Source organism: Sarcophilus harrisii, chromosome 1 (assembly GCF_902635505.1).
Source record: "Sarcophilus harrisii chromosome 1, mSarHar1.11, whole genome shotgun sequence".
In the NCBI taxonomy this organism is placed as follows: Eukaryota; Metazoa; Chordata; class Mammalia; order Dasyuromorphia; family Dasyuridae; genus Sarcophilus; species Sarcophilus harrisii.
This window is the reverse complement of record NC_045426.1, coordinates 415,844,944-415,859,402: the sequence shown is the minus strand read 5'-3', so window position 1 is coordinate 415,859,402 and position 14,459 is coordinate 415,844,944.

Sequence of the window (14,459 nt, the reverse complement as noted above, 5' to 3'; positions counted from 1 at the left end):
TTATTCATAGGAATTTTGACATTCATAAGTTTCAGAACTATTCATCAAACATAGAGAATTTTGTTTATCAGGTACCAGTTGACATAACTTGACATTGTTTCCTTATAATTCTGGAATTTTATGTTTCTGTGATGCACATGAGATTATACAACTCTTAGAAGTCCAGGTTCATAAAAATGTCAGTTTGGTTTTATAGTTAAAGGGCAGGATGTACTCCTACAGAATTACAGTGATGTTGATAGTCCCATACAAACACACACACACACACTTCTGTGTGTGTGTATATGTATGTGTGTGAAGTTTCTAACTATAGCCTAAAATTTGGAAATCTTTTAAATAAATTATTTCTTTTGAGATTCATAATAGTTTTGTAAGGGTACTTACTATAGGCATTTCAACCTCTATTTTAGAGAAGAAGAAACTAAGATTCAGAGAGATTAACATTGATGGATAAGTACCCTAAGACACCATTATCGTAGCTTTCTAAATTCATAACCTAAAACTCAGAGAAATTAAATGACTTGACCATTGCCACTCAACTAGTAACTATAAGAGAAATATAGTTATTTATAGTTACTAGGTGGATTATGAACCTAGTTCTCATCCTTTCCAAATTTATCACTATATCCACTAGAGCAAATTTTCCCACCATAAGAGATGTATTAATCTCGCCTTATTCTCATTATTTTATCAAATAGATAAATTTGTGGTACTTTCCAGAATGGATCAATTTATGAATAGAAAGAGTAATGAAAATAGAACCATTGTGAAAGAACAGCTAAGAAAAAAGAATGAAAAACAAAGTATATAACTCAAGTTTACTATTTCATGGCCTCCCACACAGTTGATTTGAAAACTTTAAGGTTTATGATTGTGAAATCCCAATACTTTAAATCAGGGGTCCTCAAACTATGGCCCGCGGGCCCAATGAGGCCCGCTGAGGACATTTATGCGGCCCTTGGGGTTTTGTCAAAATCAGACTGGAAGTGACAGTCAACCTAAACTTGCATTAGCAACACACACTTCTGGCACTGGGTTGAGGTGGCAGAGACAAAGTGTGAGGAGGTGAGGTGAGTTCCCAAGTCTGGGTGTGTGGTGTGGGGAAGGGAGAGAGATGCAGAAGATGGAGAACTGTTGGCCTGCGGCCTTGTACAGTAACAGCAGCCACCACAACAGACAGGCACGGGGATGTACATGCTGCGCATGTCACGGCCACTGCAGGGGGAATTCACTGCAGCAGTGAAGGTCAGAAGCAGGAGCACAAAGAGTGGGAGAGACAATGCAGGAAATGGAAGCATCACAGCACAGAGGCAGCTTGGAGGAAGTTGGGCATTGCAATCTGTATGTCTCTGTGTGGGCAAAGTTATTGCTGATATATTGTTTTTATAGCGCTGTATATATACATATATATATATATATATATATATATATATAGGTATTTTACTAATAGCAATTTGGAATCCCTAGGAAATAATGATGTCAAGAAAAAGAAAATTGACTTGGAGTGTAGGATATTCAAAGAACAGTGGACTTATGATTACTTTTTCATGCAGTAAAGGAAAGATATGTATGTCTGATATGCCAGACACTATATTCTGTGTTGAAAGAATACAATTTGCGTGGACACTATGAAATTCAGCATAAAGATAAATATGATTGATTGGAGAAGTAAGAAAAGATAAAACATTAAAACTGAAAAATACATTGACAACTCAGCAAAATACTTTTGTAAAGCAGAAGCAGCTAAGTATTTCATCACTGCTATCAAGTTTTCAAGTTGCCAAGGTAATAGAATGCGCTGGCAGACCATTTGTGGAAGGAGAATTTGTTAAAGAATGTCTTTTTTTCTGTTGCCAAAGAGATGTGTCCAGGGAAGGCCGATTTATTTAGTACAGAGAGTCTTTCAGGACCTACAATTACACAGAGGATTAAAGAAATGGGAGACAATCTTCATCAGCATTTACAAAACTCCATAAAAAAAAATTCGTATTTTTCCTTGGCACTCAATGAAAGCAATGATATTCGTGATTCTGCACAACTTCTAATTTTTATTCATGGGACAAATGATTATTTTAAAGTCATAGAAGAGCTTGCTGCACTGCAAAGCATCAAAGGAACAACTATAGGAGAGGATATCTATAAAAAGGTTTGCCAAACTATGAATGGTTTGGAGCTAGACTGGGCTAAACTAGCCAGTGTGATAACTGATGGTGCTCCTACCATGGTGAGGTCTAAGAAAGGAGTAATTGCTCTCATTAACCAAGAGATGGACAAACAACCATTATCATCCAATAGCCATACACTGCCTCATCCACCAATAAGCATTGTGTAGTAAATTACTGAAGTGGGACTCGGTTATGAAGATTGTGGTATCTTGTGTTAACTTCATTAGAGCTAATGCACTAAATCACAGACAATTTCAGGAATATTTGTCTGAGCTACATGTTGAGTATGAAGATGTTCTATATCACATAGAAGTCAATTGGCTGAGTCGAGGGAGAATTTTGAAAAGTTTCTATGACTTACTTCCACAGATTATAACTTTTCTGCTTTCAAAAAACAAAGAAGTACCGGAGCTCATTGATACAGAATGGAAATGACAACTTGCCTTTCTGACTGATGTAACAGAGCTACTCAACAATTTCAATATGCATCTTCAAGAAAAGGGGAAGCTCATCTGTGATATGTAATCACATGTCAAAGCATTTGAAGTAAAATTAGGCCTCCTCATCAAACAAGTGAAGGAGGAAGACTTCTGCCATCTCCCCACAACTCAAAATAAGTTAGGGGAAAAAACACTGATTCCATTCCCAAACAAAACATTTGTGGATTCACTGGAAAAATTGCAAAAGGAGTTCCAATTTAGATTTAAAGAGCTTCATCTCCATGAACAGGACATAGAGCTTTTCCGTAACCCATTTTCTATTGACATTGAAAATGTGGATACAATTTACCAAATGGAACTGCAGAATTGTGACTCTCTGAAAGATGCATTCAAGTCAAGCAGCCTTCATAATTTCTATGCATCTCTCCTCTCTGAGACATATCCTCATCTCAGGAGCCATGCACTCAAAATGGCAACCATCTTTGGCAGCACTTATGTCTGTGAACAAACTTTTTCTAGAATGAAACATTTGAAATCTCCAACCAGATCAAGACTAATGGATGCACACTGGCATCACTTGTTACAACTAGCAGTGACAAATTTAGAACCAGACATTGACCATCTCATTAGACAAAAGCAGGCCCATAGTTCCCATTGAAATACTGGTAAGTTTGTTGATTTAACTTTACTTCATTTTAAATATTGTATTTGTTTCCATTTTGTCTCTTCACTTCAAAATAAAATAGATGCAGTGTGCATAGGAATTTGTTCATAATTTTTGTTTTTACTATAGTCCGGCCCTCCCACAGTCTGAGGGACAGTGAACTGGTCCCCTATTTTAAAAGTTTGAGGATTCCTGCCCTAAACACTATGGTAACTGTGGGAACCTTATGTATTATCTAGTTGTGGTCTGACATGCAAAACTGGAGACTTTGTTTTCTCACCATTAGATACAAGTAAATCATTTTACTTGAGAGTTAGTATTAGGGATGACCAAACCAGATTTATAAAGACCAAAACTAGACCTACAAGTGGATCTGAGAAGCAAGGCCAATATATCATTTCAGAGATACATCACAGTAAGACTTCAGAGCCATTTCTATAATCATCTGCTTAGAAGAGTTTATTGGAGGTCAAGATTTACCAGAATAAAGCTATTAAAGTAGAATGTTTTTGCCTTCTATGTACTTTCTACTTCCTGTGATGTGAGTGAAAGAACTCTGGGAGATGATTATGAAACACTACATAGAATTTTCAATCCCCCTATTTTCAGTCCACCTGCATTTTATATTTTCTTCACAGGCTAATTGTACATTATTTCAAAGTCTGATTCTTTTTGTATAGCAAAATAACTGTTTGGACAGGTATACATGTATTGTATTTAACTTATACTTTAACATTATTAACATGTATTGTTCAACCCTACCATCTGAGGGAAGAGATGTGGGGAAGGAGGGGGAAAAGTTGAAACAAAAGGTTTTGCCGTTTTCAATGCTAAAAATTACTCATGTATATATCTTGTAAATAAAAAGCTATAATAAAAAAAGGAAAATCTAGAAGGAACTCATCAAGAGGAGGAGGGATTCTTTATAAGTGAAAAGATATATTTTTTAAATTGTGGCAAGTTTATTATTTTTAATAACATTATTATATATATTTTTTTGTTTTATGAATCATGTTGGGAGAGAAAACTCAGAGCAAAAGGGAAAAACCATAGGAGAGAGGGGAAAAAAAAAACATAAAAAGAAGTAAACATAGCATGTGTTTATTTTTTTTTAAATTGTTTCTTGTAAATAACATATTGTAGGATTCTATTATTTCAGTCTGTTATCCTCTTCTGTTTTATGGGAGAGTTCATCCCATTCACATTTACAGTTAAAATGACTAATTCTTTATTTCCTTCTATCTTATTTAAGCCAAGTCATGCTTTTCTCTTTTCTTTCCTCCTTTCCCTCCTCCCCAATATTTTATTTCTGACTGCCACCGTCTTCTTCCCTGAAAGATAATGATCAATTTTGCTGGATAGTTGATTCTTGGCTGCAATCCAAGTTCCTTTACCTTTTGGAATATCAGATTTCAGGCCCTTCAATCCTTTAAATTGGAAGCTACTGGTTCCTGGGTAATCCTGATTAGTACTCTTTTATATTTAAGTGGTTTCTTTCTGGATGGTTGCAATATTTTTCCTTGATCTGACAATTCTTAAATGTAGTTACAATATGTCTTGGAGTTTTCATTTTGGGTCTCTTTCAGATGGTGATCAATGAATTATTTCCACAGCTATTTTACCTTCTGGTTCTAGAATATCAGGGCAGTCTTCCTTGATGATTTCCTGAAATATTTTATCTAGGCTCTTTTCTTCATCATGTTTTTCAGGAAGTCCAATAATCCTTAGATTATCTCTCCTAGTTCTATTTTCCAGCTCAGTTGTTTTTCCAGTAAAGTATTTTGCATTTTCTTCTATTTTATTTTTTTACTGATTCTTACATGTCTCATTGAATCATTTATTTCCACTTGTTCAAGTCTAATTTTTAGTGAATTATTTTATTCAGTTACCTTTTTAAGCTCCTTTTATATTTGGCCAATTGAATTTTTAAATGAGTTGTTTGTTCTATGTCTTTTTTTTTTTATTTCACAAGTTCTATTTTTCGAGGAATTGTTTTTCCCCATTTTGTTTTATTTATTTTGTAAGGAATTATATGCTTTTTCCACTTCATCAAGTCTATTTTGTAAGGAATTATTTGCTTTTTTCAATTCATCAAGTCTCTTTTTAAGGAGTTTTATTCAAATAATTTCTTTGTTTCCTTTTCCAAACCCTCTTGCAAAGTTCTCATTTTCTTTCCCCCTTTTTCTCCTAAATCTCTTTTAATATGCTTTTTGAATTCTTCCTGGAGAGTCTTATGAGATGGGGTCCAATTCATAATACTCTTTGGGACTTCATCTGGATATGATCTGCTTTTAATGTCCTCAGGGTTTGAAATCTGTTCTTTTTTTTTTACTCATTATTTTTTGAAAGGTTGAGGTCTGCTTTTAGGGCAAAGGGGAGATGGCCCAATTTTCCTCTACAGGCGAAAGGAGCTTCACTGGATTGTTGCTGACTAACTTCCTATGCTAGGTGAGTGTGACCAGATCTCGCATTATTCTGAGTTCAGGGCTAACTATTTGCTTTTTGTATTTTTGTTTTATATCTCTGGAGTCTTACTTGTGTGAAATAGAGAAAGAGAAGAAACTGAAAAAAAACTATATAAAATAATTAAAAACCCACTTAAATACTAAATTTTAAAATTTGAAAATAAATGGGGAGATTGAGGAAACTGAAAGTAAGAAAAATATTGAATTAATAAGCAAAACTAAGAGTTGGTTTTATGAAAAAAACAACAAAATTGATAAACCTTAATTTCAAAAGTTTCAAAAATTTCAACAATTAAAAGGGCTAACTTTCCAGCAATGAAGAGAATATGAGAGCAATAATTAGGAGCTATTTTGCCCATCTATGTTCTGATAAATCTGACAGTCTAAGTGAAATTGATAAATACTTATAAAAAATATAAATTGTCCAGAATAACAGAGGAGGGGGAAAATTACTTAAATAGTCACATTTTAGACAACGAAATAGAACAAGCTATTAATCAATTCCCTTAGAATAAATCTCCAGGGCCAAATGGATTTACAAATTATTAATTTGTAATTAACAAATTATATGAGCTAGAACCATTCCCAGTAAGATCAGAGGCTAAACAAGGTTGCCTATTATCACCATTACTATTCACTATTTTATTAGTAATGTTAGTTTTAGCAATAAGAGAAGAAAAAAATTAGAGTAAGTAATGACAAAATGAAATTCATTCTTTGCAGATGAGATGATAGCATAATTAGAGAATCAACTAAAAAACTTCTACAAATAACTGACAACTTTAGCAACATTTTAGGGCATTAAATAAATCCACATAAATCATCAGCATTTCTATATGTTAGCAACAAAGTCCAGCAATAATAGATACAAAGAGAAATTGCATTTAAAATAACTGTAGATAATATAAAATTGAGAAAGACAAAGACACAAATACACACAGAAATAGAAAGATTAACAGAAGAATGAGATACTTTCTTATTGTTGATAATGGCATGTGGCAGGGAATGATTTAATGGTTGTTGTTATAGGGGGTTGTTGCTTGTTTTTTTAATCTCAGAACAAATTGTATGATTAGGTATTTCACACTCAACTTAGAAATCTTAAATTAGCTATCAAACAATGAAAATATACTGACCATATAAAAGGACATTTCAATGTCAAAACTTATTTGAAAACTAAAATTCTCTAAAGTTGCTGGACATCTAAATGTGTGATGAAAGATTATGGGGTTATTTTTCATACCAACCAACCTGTCAGCTCACAAGAACTTTATTATCCAGTTGCTTTTTCACAAAAATCAAAAGATATAACCAACATTTTAGAGATCATAGGTGACTCATAATTCAGCATTAATTCCAGACAGTTCCACTGAGCAATGAAGTACCTCTTGCCTCTGAGATAAAAGGTTGGTTCTGATGCTTGTAAGAACAGCTCCAGGAATGTTGGTGACTTATAGGTCTAGTACTTATTTCTTTATAATCATGTTGGTATTTATTGTAGGAAAAGAACAGTGGGGAGAAAATAGCATTTTTTGAGAAGTCAACATTTTTGACAAAAGCAATCAACAAAAGAGGTAAGAAAATTTCAAAGCCCATATAGAAATTCAGATCTTATTGAAGATTGGGAGTGCAGTTAATATTCAGAGAAAATTAGAAATCTCCGAAGGACTCAGAAATCTACCAAAGGTTCCATAGTTTATCCAAAATCCCATAGTGAAATCAAAAGGAGGTTATAAATTATACTTTGATCCTTACTACTCTCTCATAATACCCTATGGCATTTGGAGAAAATATACAGGAGCAAGGACTTGCAAGAGGAGGAGTCCTGATACTAAGGTTGTTCCACATGTAGAGCTTAATGATTCTCCAGGTCCCAGCAGCAATATTGGGTCCCTTTATTGTTGCAAGATTGCTAATTATTCTAAGCCTAATGTTTTAGTATCTTTAAAGGAGTCCTTAAATACAATTCTATCATAAGGAACAGGGGTTAGTACCTTGAACCTAATAACTAATCATAACATGATATAACATTTTATATATGTGTGGATATGTACATATACAATAATAAACTTGTAATTAATAACTAAAATTCGGAATAGAATTGTCTGCTTCCTGTTGTTCACCTTAAAACTGAAATTTTCTATAATAATCATTTTCTTTAAGGTAACTTCCATACTTCTGTCCTAATATCAGGGATGGTCTCCAGAAAATTATCTGTAGTTGTTTTCTTAAAGAGCATCCAAGTTGCATATAGATCAATTAATAAAGTATTTTTAAATACCTGATCATAATTGCATTTGAGCATTGGTACTAGTCACTTTGTCTTAATTTCAACAGAAATGTTGTCATATCAGGAAATAACTATTTTATATTCAGCGTACAAACACCATTCTACATCTTTTTTTTATTAAGACAAAGAAACAAACAAAAAGAAACCTATAAGATCTCATAGAAATTTATTTTAAATCTATGATTTAATTCTACTTAGAAATCTGTTTTTAAAGAAATTCCCTAGAAATTGTTAAATTTATTTTCAACTAGTGCTGGAAAAATAAACTTACCTTTCCAAGTTTCACACATTTTCTACTCTTTGCTTTCTGAATCAAAATGCCCACAACTTAGATTGAATAACTTTCACAATATACATCTACTATGAAGTTAAAAAGAAGGCTTACATCTTTTAATTCAATTTGATTTTTCTCCAGTGAGGCATGCTTCCTCTTGGACCTCTTGGTCTTAAATCTTCCTTTCTTTTTGTCATCCTCTCATTCTTGAATCATAGAATTTTAAAGCATTCCAATACTTTAAATTTGTTCATAGAGCACAGCACCTCTGATGAGGATACATCATGCTGGGAAATCCTGTACCAATATCTCCCATGTCATGCAATTAATTCTAAAGTAATTAATAAAGACCTTGAGATTGTCTTTCTTTCACTTTTTTGACCACCTTGTGACTGCTTGCTCTGTGTAAATTCTCATTAAAATAGTCTTTTTGGCAAGTGTACATTTGGCATTTGAACAATGTGGTCAATTCAGTGGAGTAGTGCTCTCTGCAGTAGAGTTGGAATGCTTGGTAATTTAGCTTTAGAAAGGATCTCAGTATCTGGAATCTTATCCTGACACATGATCATATTCTTCCTAAGAGAGAGAATTCAAATAAAAGCAATTAAATTTCTTGGCACAGCTTGGGTATATTGTCTAGGTTTTACAGGAACACAACAACAAAGGTCAGCACAATACCTCTGTAGACCTTCAGTTTGGTAGTCAAATAATTTTCCTCTCCCATACTTTTCTTCAGAACCTCCCAAATACTGAGCTAGCTCTGGCAATGCATGTGTCAACCTCATTATCAAAGTGGACATTCCTGGGAAATATACTGCCAATGTAAGTGAACTTAGCCAGAACATTCAAAAACTCTCCATTTGCTGTAACTGATGGTTCCACATATGGAGGCTGTGATTCTGACTGTTTTCTTATTATTGTTCAGCCAAACTTAGCATAAGCAAAAAATAATTTATTCATACTTTGTTGTATCTGAGCTTCAGAGGCTGCATTGAGTGTGCAAAAAAAAAATCTGCAAACAAAAAATCATGCACCAACACTCATTCTACTTTAGTTTTGGCTTATGCAGCCTTTTCAAGTTGAAGAATTTAACATCAGTGAAGAATAAGGCCTTGATGCCTTATTCATCTTCACTGAAAATATTTGAAAATATTATGCTACAAGGAGTGTAATATAAAATATTATATTACAAGGAAGTAAGCACACACCTTTGTTTTACTTCATTGGTGGAAAAGTTCAAGGAAGTCAATAAGATCAATAATTCCAGAGAATTAATGATGAAATATGGGATATACAGTCTAACAGATAGATAATGGAGGTCAAATTAAATATAGATATTGATATGTATATGTATGTGTTTGTATATATACTATGCAAATATAACATATCTGCATGTATATATGTATACCTATATGTTCATATATGGTATGCATGTACACATGATATATATATAGATAGATAAGTATATGTGTGATACACTTCTAAATTACATATATATACATATATACATGCATACACATGTATTTCAACCTGTTTTATAAAATACACACAACATTGAAATAAATAAACTAAAATAAATTGAATTCTCTATACACATCATATACATATGTATGTGTACTATATACATAATTAAAGACAAAGAGGGAGAGAAAGATAAAGAGAGAAAATATATATACACAATGTATGGTCAATGTGGAAATTTGCTTTGTTTGATTATGTGTGTGTGTGAAAATGACAGACTTCTCTTTTTTAGTTAAGAGAGGTGGGAAGAAAAAACAGCATATTTTAATAAGTGGAAAATTATTTTAAACAAAGCATACAGAGAGAACAATATTCCACTTCCCTTTTTATGTTTTCAAGTTGATAGATATGCATTAATGATATATCATTATAAAATCAGTATGAAAATTCAGTCCTTTATAGAGAATGTTGTAGCTCACAACATACAATCTTTGTATGAAAGATATTCTAGTGATTTCACATTCTTTCCCTCTTGTTCATTATTCTTTGAGACCATTCCTTTGAAAAATAAGGTAAAATGGCACTAAAGTAAAGCTCAATTCTCTAGAGTCACACTGATAGTTTTAGATCATCAGAAGTTCTGTAAACTAATATTCTGTGAAGTAAAGATGCAAAAAATAATGCTCAAAAGTTTTTTAAATGTTCATAGTGACTGAATTTTCATGTTTCACAAGCAACCATTTTAATGTTGGGGAATTTTATAGATCAAAATTAATAGTTTAATACATCTATACTTAGGATGTTCTTTTCTATTGAGGAAGTGTTTTCACCATTCAGTTTCTAGTTGTTGCTATATTAAATTTATTAAACACTTACTTGGTAGAAGGACAATAATGTTAACATTGCCTACCCTCGAGTACATTTTACATTCTTCTGTAGGTACAAACCAACTCTGTAGAGAAGCAAATTCAAAAAAACCATGCAAAATAAATACACAATTATTTCAATGGAGGAAGAACAGCAATGAAGACTGTATAAAAGCACTTTTCTCCAAGTAGGAAGCAACAGAAGTTTATTTTACTAATTTACTTATTATAATTTACTAATATAATTTATTAAAATTTACTAATTATAACAATAATTATAACATACCTTGTCCAAAGTTCCCTATAAGAAGTTTAAATTTTGAAATTTTTTTAAAAAATGTACCAAACAAGATAATGACCAAAATTTCAGCCAATTGGATGTCACTAACTTCATTACTACCCATACATTCACATTCATTTGAATGAGAATAAGTAACAAAGGACCAATGGCCCTATAATGCACAGTGCTGATAAATATCAGCAAAAGAAGTTGTAAAATCAGTTCCAATGCCAGCTTCGCCATTACAACTTGGAAGATGTTGGGCAAAACAACAAACCTGTTTTCCCATAGAAAATAATGGGATTAAATTAGGAATTTCCTTTTAAGAATCTTCATTCTTCTCTAGGCTCCACTCCTGACTCTCTTGACTTCTTCCATGCCACAGAAGTCTTCTTATTCTGGAAGTTTACTTCAAGCCTGCATTGTTCATAATGGAAGTATTCTTATTCTGCACTTCTTTTTTCTGATTGGTTCTTCCCTCCAGAATTTCTATTTCAGGGAAAATGCTTACATAATTTGTATCTTTACTCCTTTTTAGCCTATACTAGTGACTTTCTGGACCTTTTTCAACCATGCTGCTGCCTGAGTAGCTTCTTTCCCTCTTTGCCTTTCACTGTTTTATGTATTATCCTTCTTCATTACAATATAAATTCCTTGATAGTAAGGATTGTCATTCTTGCTGCTTGTTTTTATTGTATTCTCATCACTCAGTACAATGCCTGGCTCATAGAAAGCATTTAAAAAAAAATTTCTTGAGTTGCTTTGACTCTACGGTTCCTTCCAGATAGTAATCAATGGATTTATGATTGAGAAAGGAGGCTACACACACACACACACACACACACACACACACACATACATTTACACATATATTTCAAACTGTCTATATAATACATAAAGCTTAATTTGAAATAAATTAAACTGAATTAATATGAACTATATATATATATATCATATATACGAATATATATATATTCGTATATATGATATGTATATATATAGATGAATATATATATATATATATATATATATATATATATATATATACATGCATATACAGAAAGAGAGAGGGAGAGGGACAAGGACAGGGACAGGGATAACAACAAGGAAAATGATGAGGAAAGGACAAGGATAGGAACAGGGAGAGGGAATATTATATTATGATTGTGAAAGAAACAAAGAACCAGTGTGTTCATGCATTCAAATATTTATTGTTCTGTGATGTCTTGTTTTTGGACTCCTTTCCTCCATGTTGATCAACGTAAATATATGTTCATCTTGTTCAACATTTATATATGTCTTCCCATATCTTTTCCTGCATGGAGTTTACTGTCTGCTCTTGAGTTTTTCCTTTATTTGCCATCCCTAGAATTGACAGCACATAGGCAGTTCACTCATCACCTCTCACCTTTGGCATGTGTTCAACCTATCTTATTTTTTTCTTACATTTTCCTGATAACATGTTTTACTCCTTACTGTTCATCTTCAGAGTTGCTCATTAGAGGTCACAATCTGCTCTCATCCATCATGCACCTTTATGGACCTTTGTGTGACATTTTTTTTTTAGTTCTGTAGGATTGTTATGTTATTTTATACACAAACTAGGAGAAAATATCAGGAAAAAATAATAAATTTGAGGAGTGATTTAAGCAATGCCAGAAGAGAAAGCAAGAAGACAGATGACTTCTGGGATGTACAAAAAGAAGAAAGTAATTTGTTAATAGGATTGAAAGTTTATTATTTGAGGGTGAGTTTTAGCTTTTTGCTATTTCCTGGAAAAATAGCTACCTAAGCACTATCAGCTGCCACTGCAGACTGAGGAAGAGCAACTATAGAATAGCAAACAGCCAGAAATCCCCTGAAAAAAAAAACAGCTTGCTATTTTTTTCCTGGCATGATTTTGATGTTTTAGAGATTTTTGTTTGTTTGTTTCATTTGGAACTTCAATATGAATTCAGAAAAGAAAGAGCTGTACCACACTAAAGGCACATAAAATAAATTCATCTCTTTGCCTCAAAGAAAGCAGATTCAATGCCAAAGGCCTTGCCTCAAAACACAACCTATCCATTGTAAAGGTAATCAAGTAAGATCTCTCCTGTGTAGTGAAAGAGAGATTATAAAATGGACTTCAGGTTAACAAGAATAAAAGGGAAACTGTCTCCTATGAATACTAGAATCTTTAAAAAAAGAAAGCACACATATTTATTTAATCACAATTTTACTTGATCATTTCTTTTTTTTTTTTATTGGATTTTTGAGAAACTATGGGATTAAATGACACTAAAAGGAGTGATTTGATGAACTACCTAAATACATATTTTGATAGCTTTTTTCTTTTTCTTTCCTTTTGTTTTTCCTTTTGAGTTGAGGAGGCTTAATAAAACAAAAAAATATGATGTATTTAAAATGTGCATTGAAATTTCAAATGTTGGGAAATTCTTAACACTAAAAAAATGATTGGGGTAAATCCATGCTAAATATCCTTGTGGTTGATTTTGTGTTTTGTTTTTTTGAATTTTTTTTAAATTGAGATAAGAAAAACAAGTAAATTATCCCAGAGAAAACTCCTGTAGTTCTGGGTTTTTTTGTTTTGTTTTTAATTCATTGAATAGAAGTGAAAACTAAAGGCATAGTGCTGCTACCACTACTATCAAAACCACTGGGTCACCTTGTCATATATCTCATTAGCTACTTATACTCCTAGAGGAAACACAATATTCAGTGGAGACTCAGGCAGATTTCAATGTCTCTTGCCTCTCATACTTCTTATCTCCCCAAGATGACTAATGACAAAAAAAAAAAAAAAAAAAAAGCCTAAAGACAGTTCAATTTGTTAGACAAGATTTAAATATTCAGGAATGAATCCATGAAACAAGTATGGCAAATTAAGTAAATCTCCACCATTTCAGGCTACTAAAATCCCTTCATCCCCCTCAAACATATATTAATATGGATGAGTTCACTAAGGAGAAGTGGAACTAAAGTATTTGAAGACAACAGTTATAAATTGATTTACATTTTTTGAATTCCCAATGCCTATTCAATGCCTTGCACATAATGAGTACTTAATAAATACTTGTTATAATGGATTGGATTGGCTTGGATCATATTCATCAAGGTTTCCTGTACATACACAAGTATTAAATAATGACAAAAAATAGTATTTCCAACCTTAGAACCAAGATCAAACACATGTGCCTGTATATCTGTGTGTGTGTGTATATATTTTGTGTGTTTGTATATGTGTGAGAGAGATATGTATATCTTAAATTTAAATTTTTGATATATGCTCATGGTTTATAACAATGTGATGATTTTTTAAAATACAGATTTTTTTTTTCCTAGAATAGAATAAAATGACATTAAAAAGTATTCTGGTTTAAAGGGTGACCAAAGAATTTAGTAGACTATGACAATGACCGTAAAGTGGCAGTATCTACCATTTCAGAAAAATTTGAAGATAGTTCCAGGTACAAAGGCATTTGCTTTACATAAATAAACCTAACTAATTATAGATTACCTTTTGAAGTTGTCCACTAGATCAAAAGCTTTTG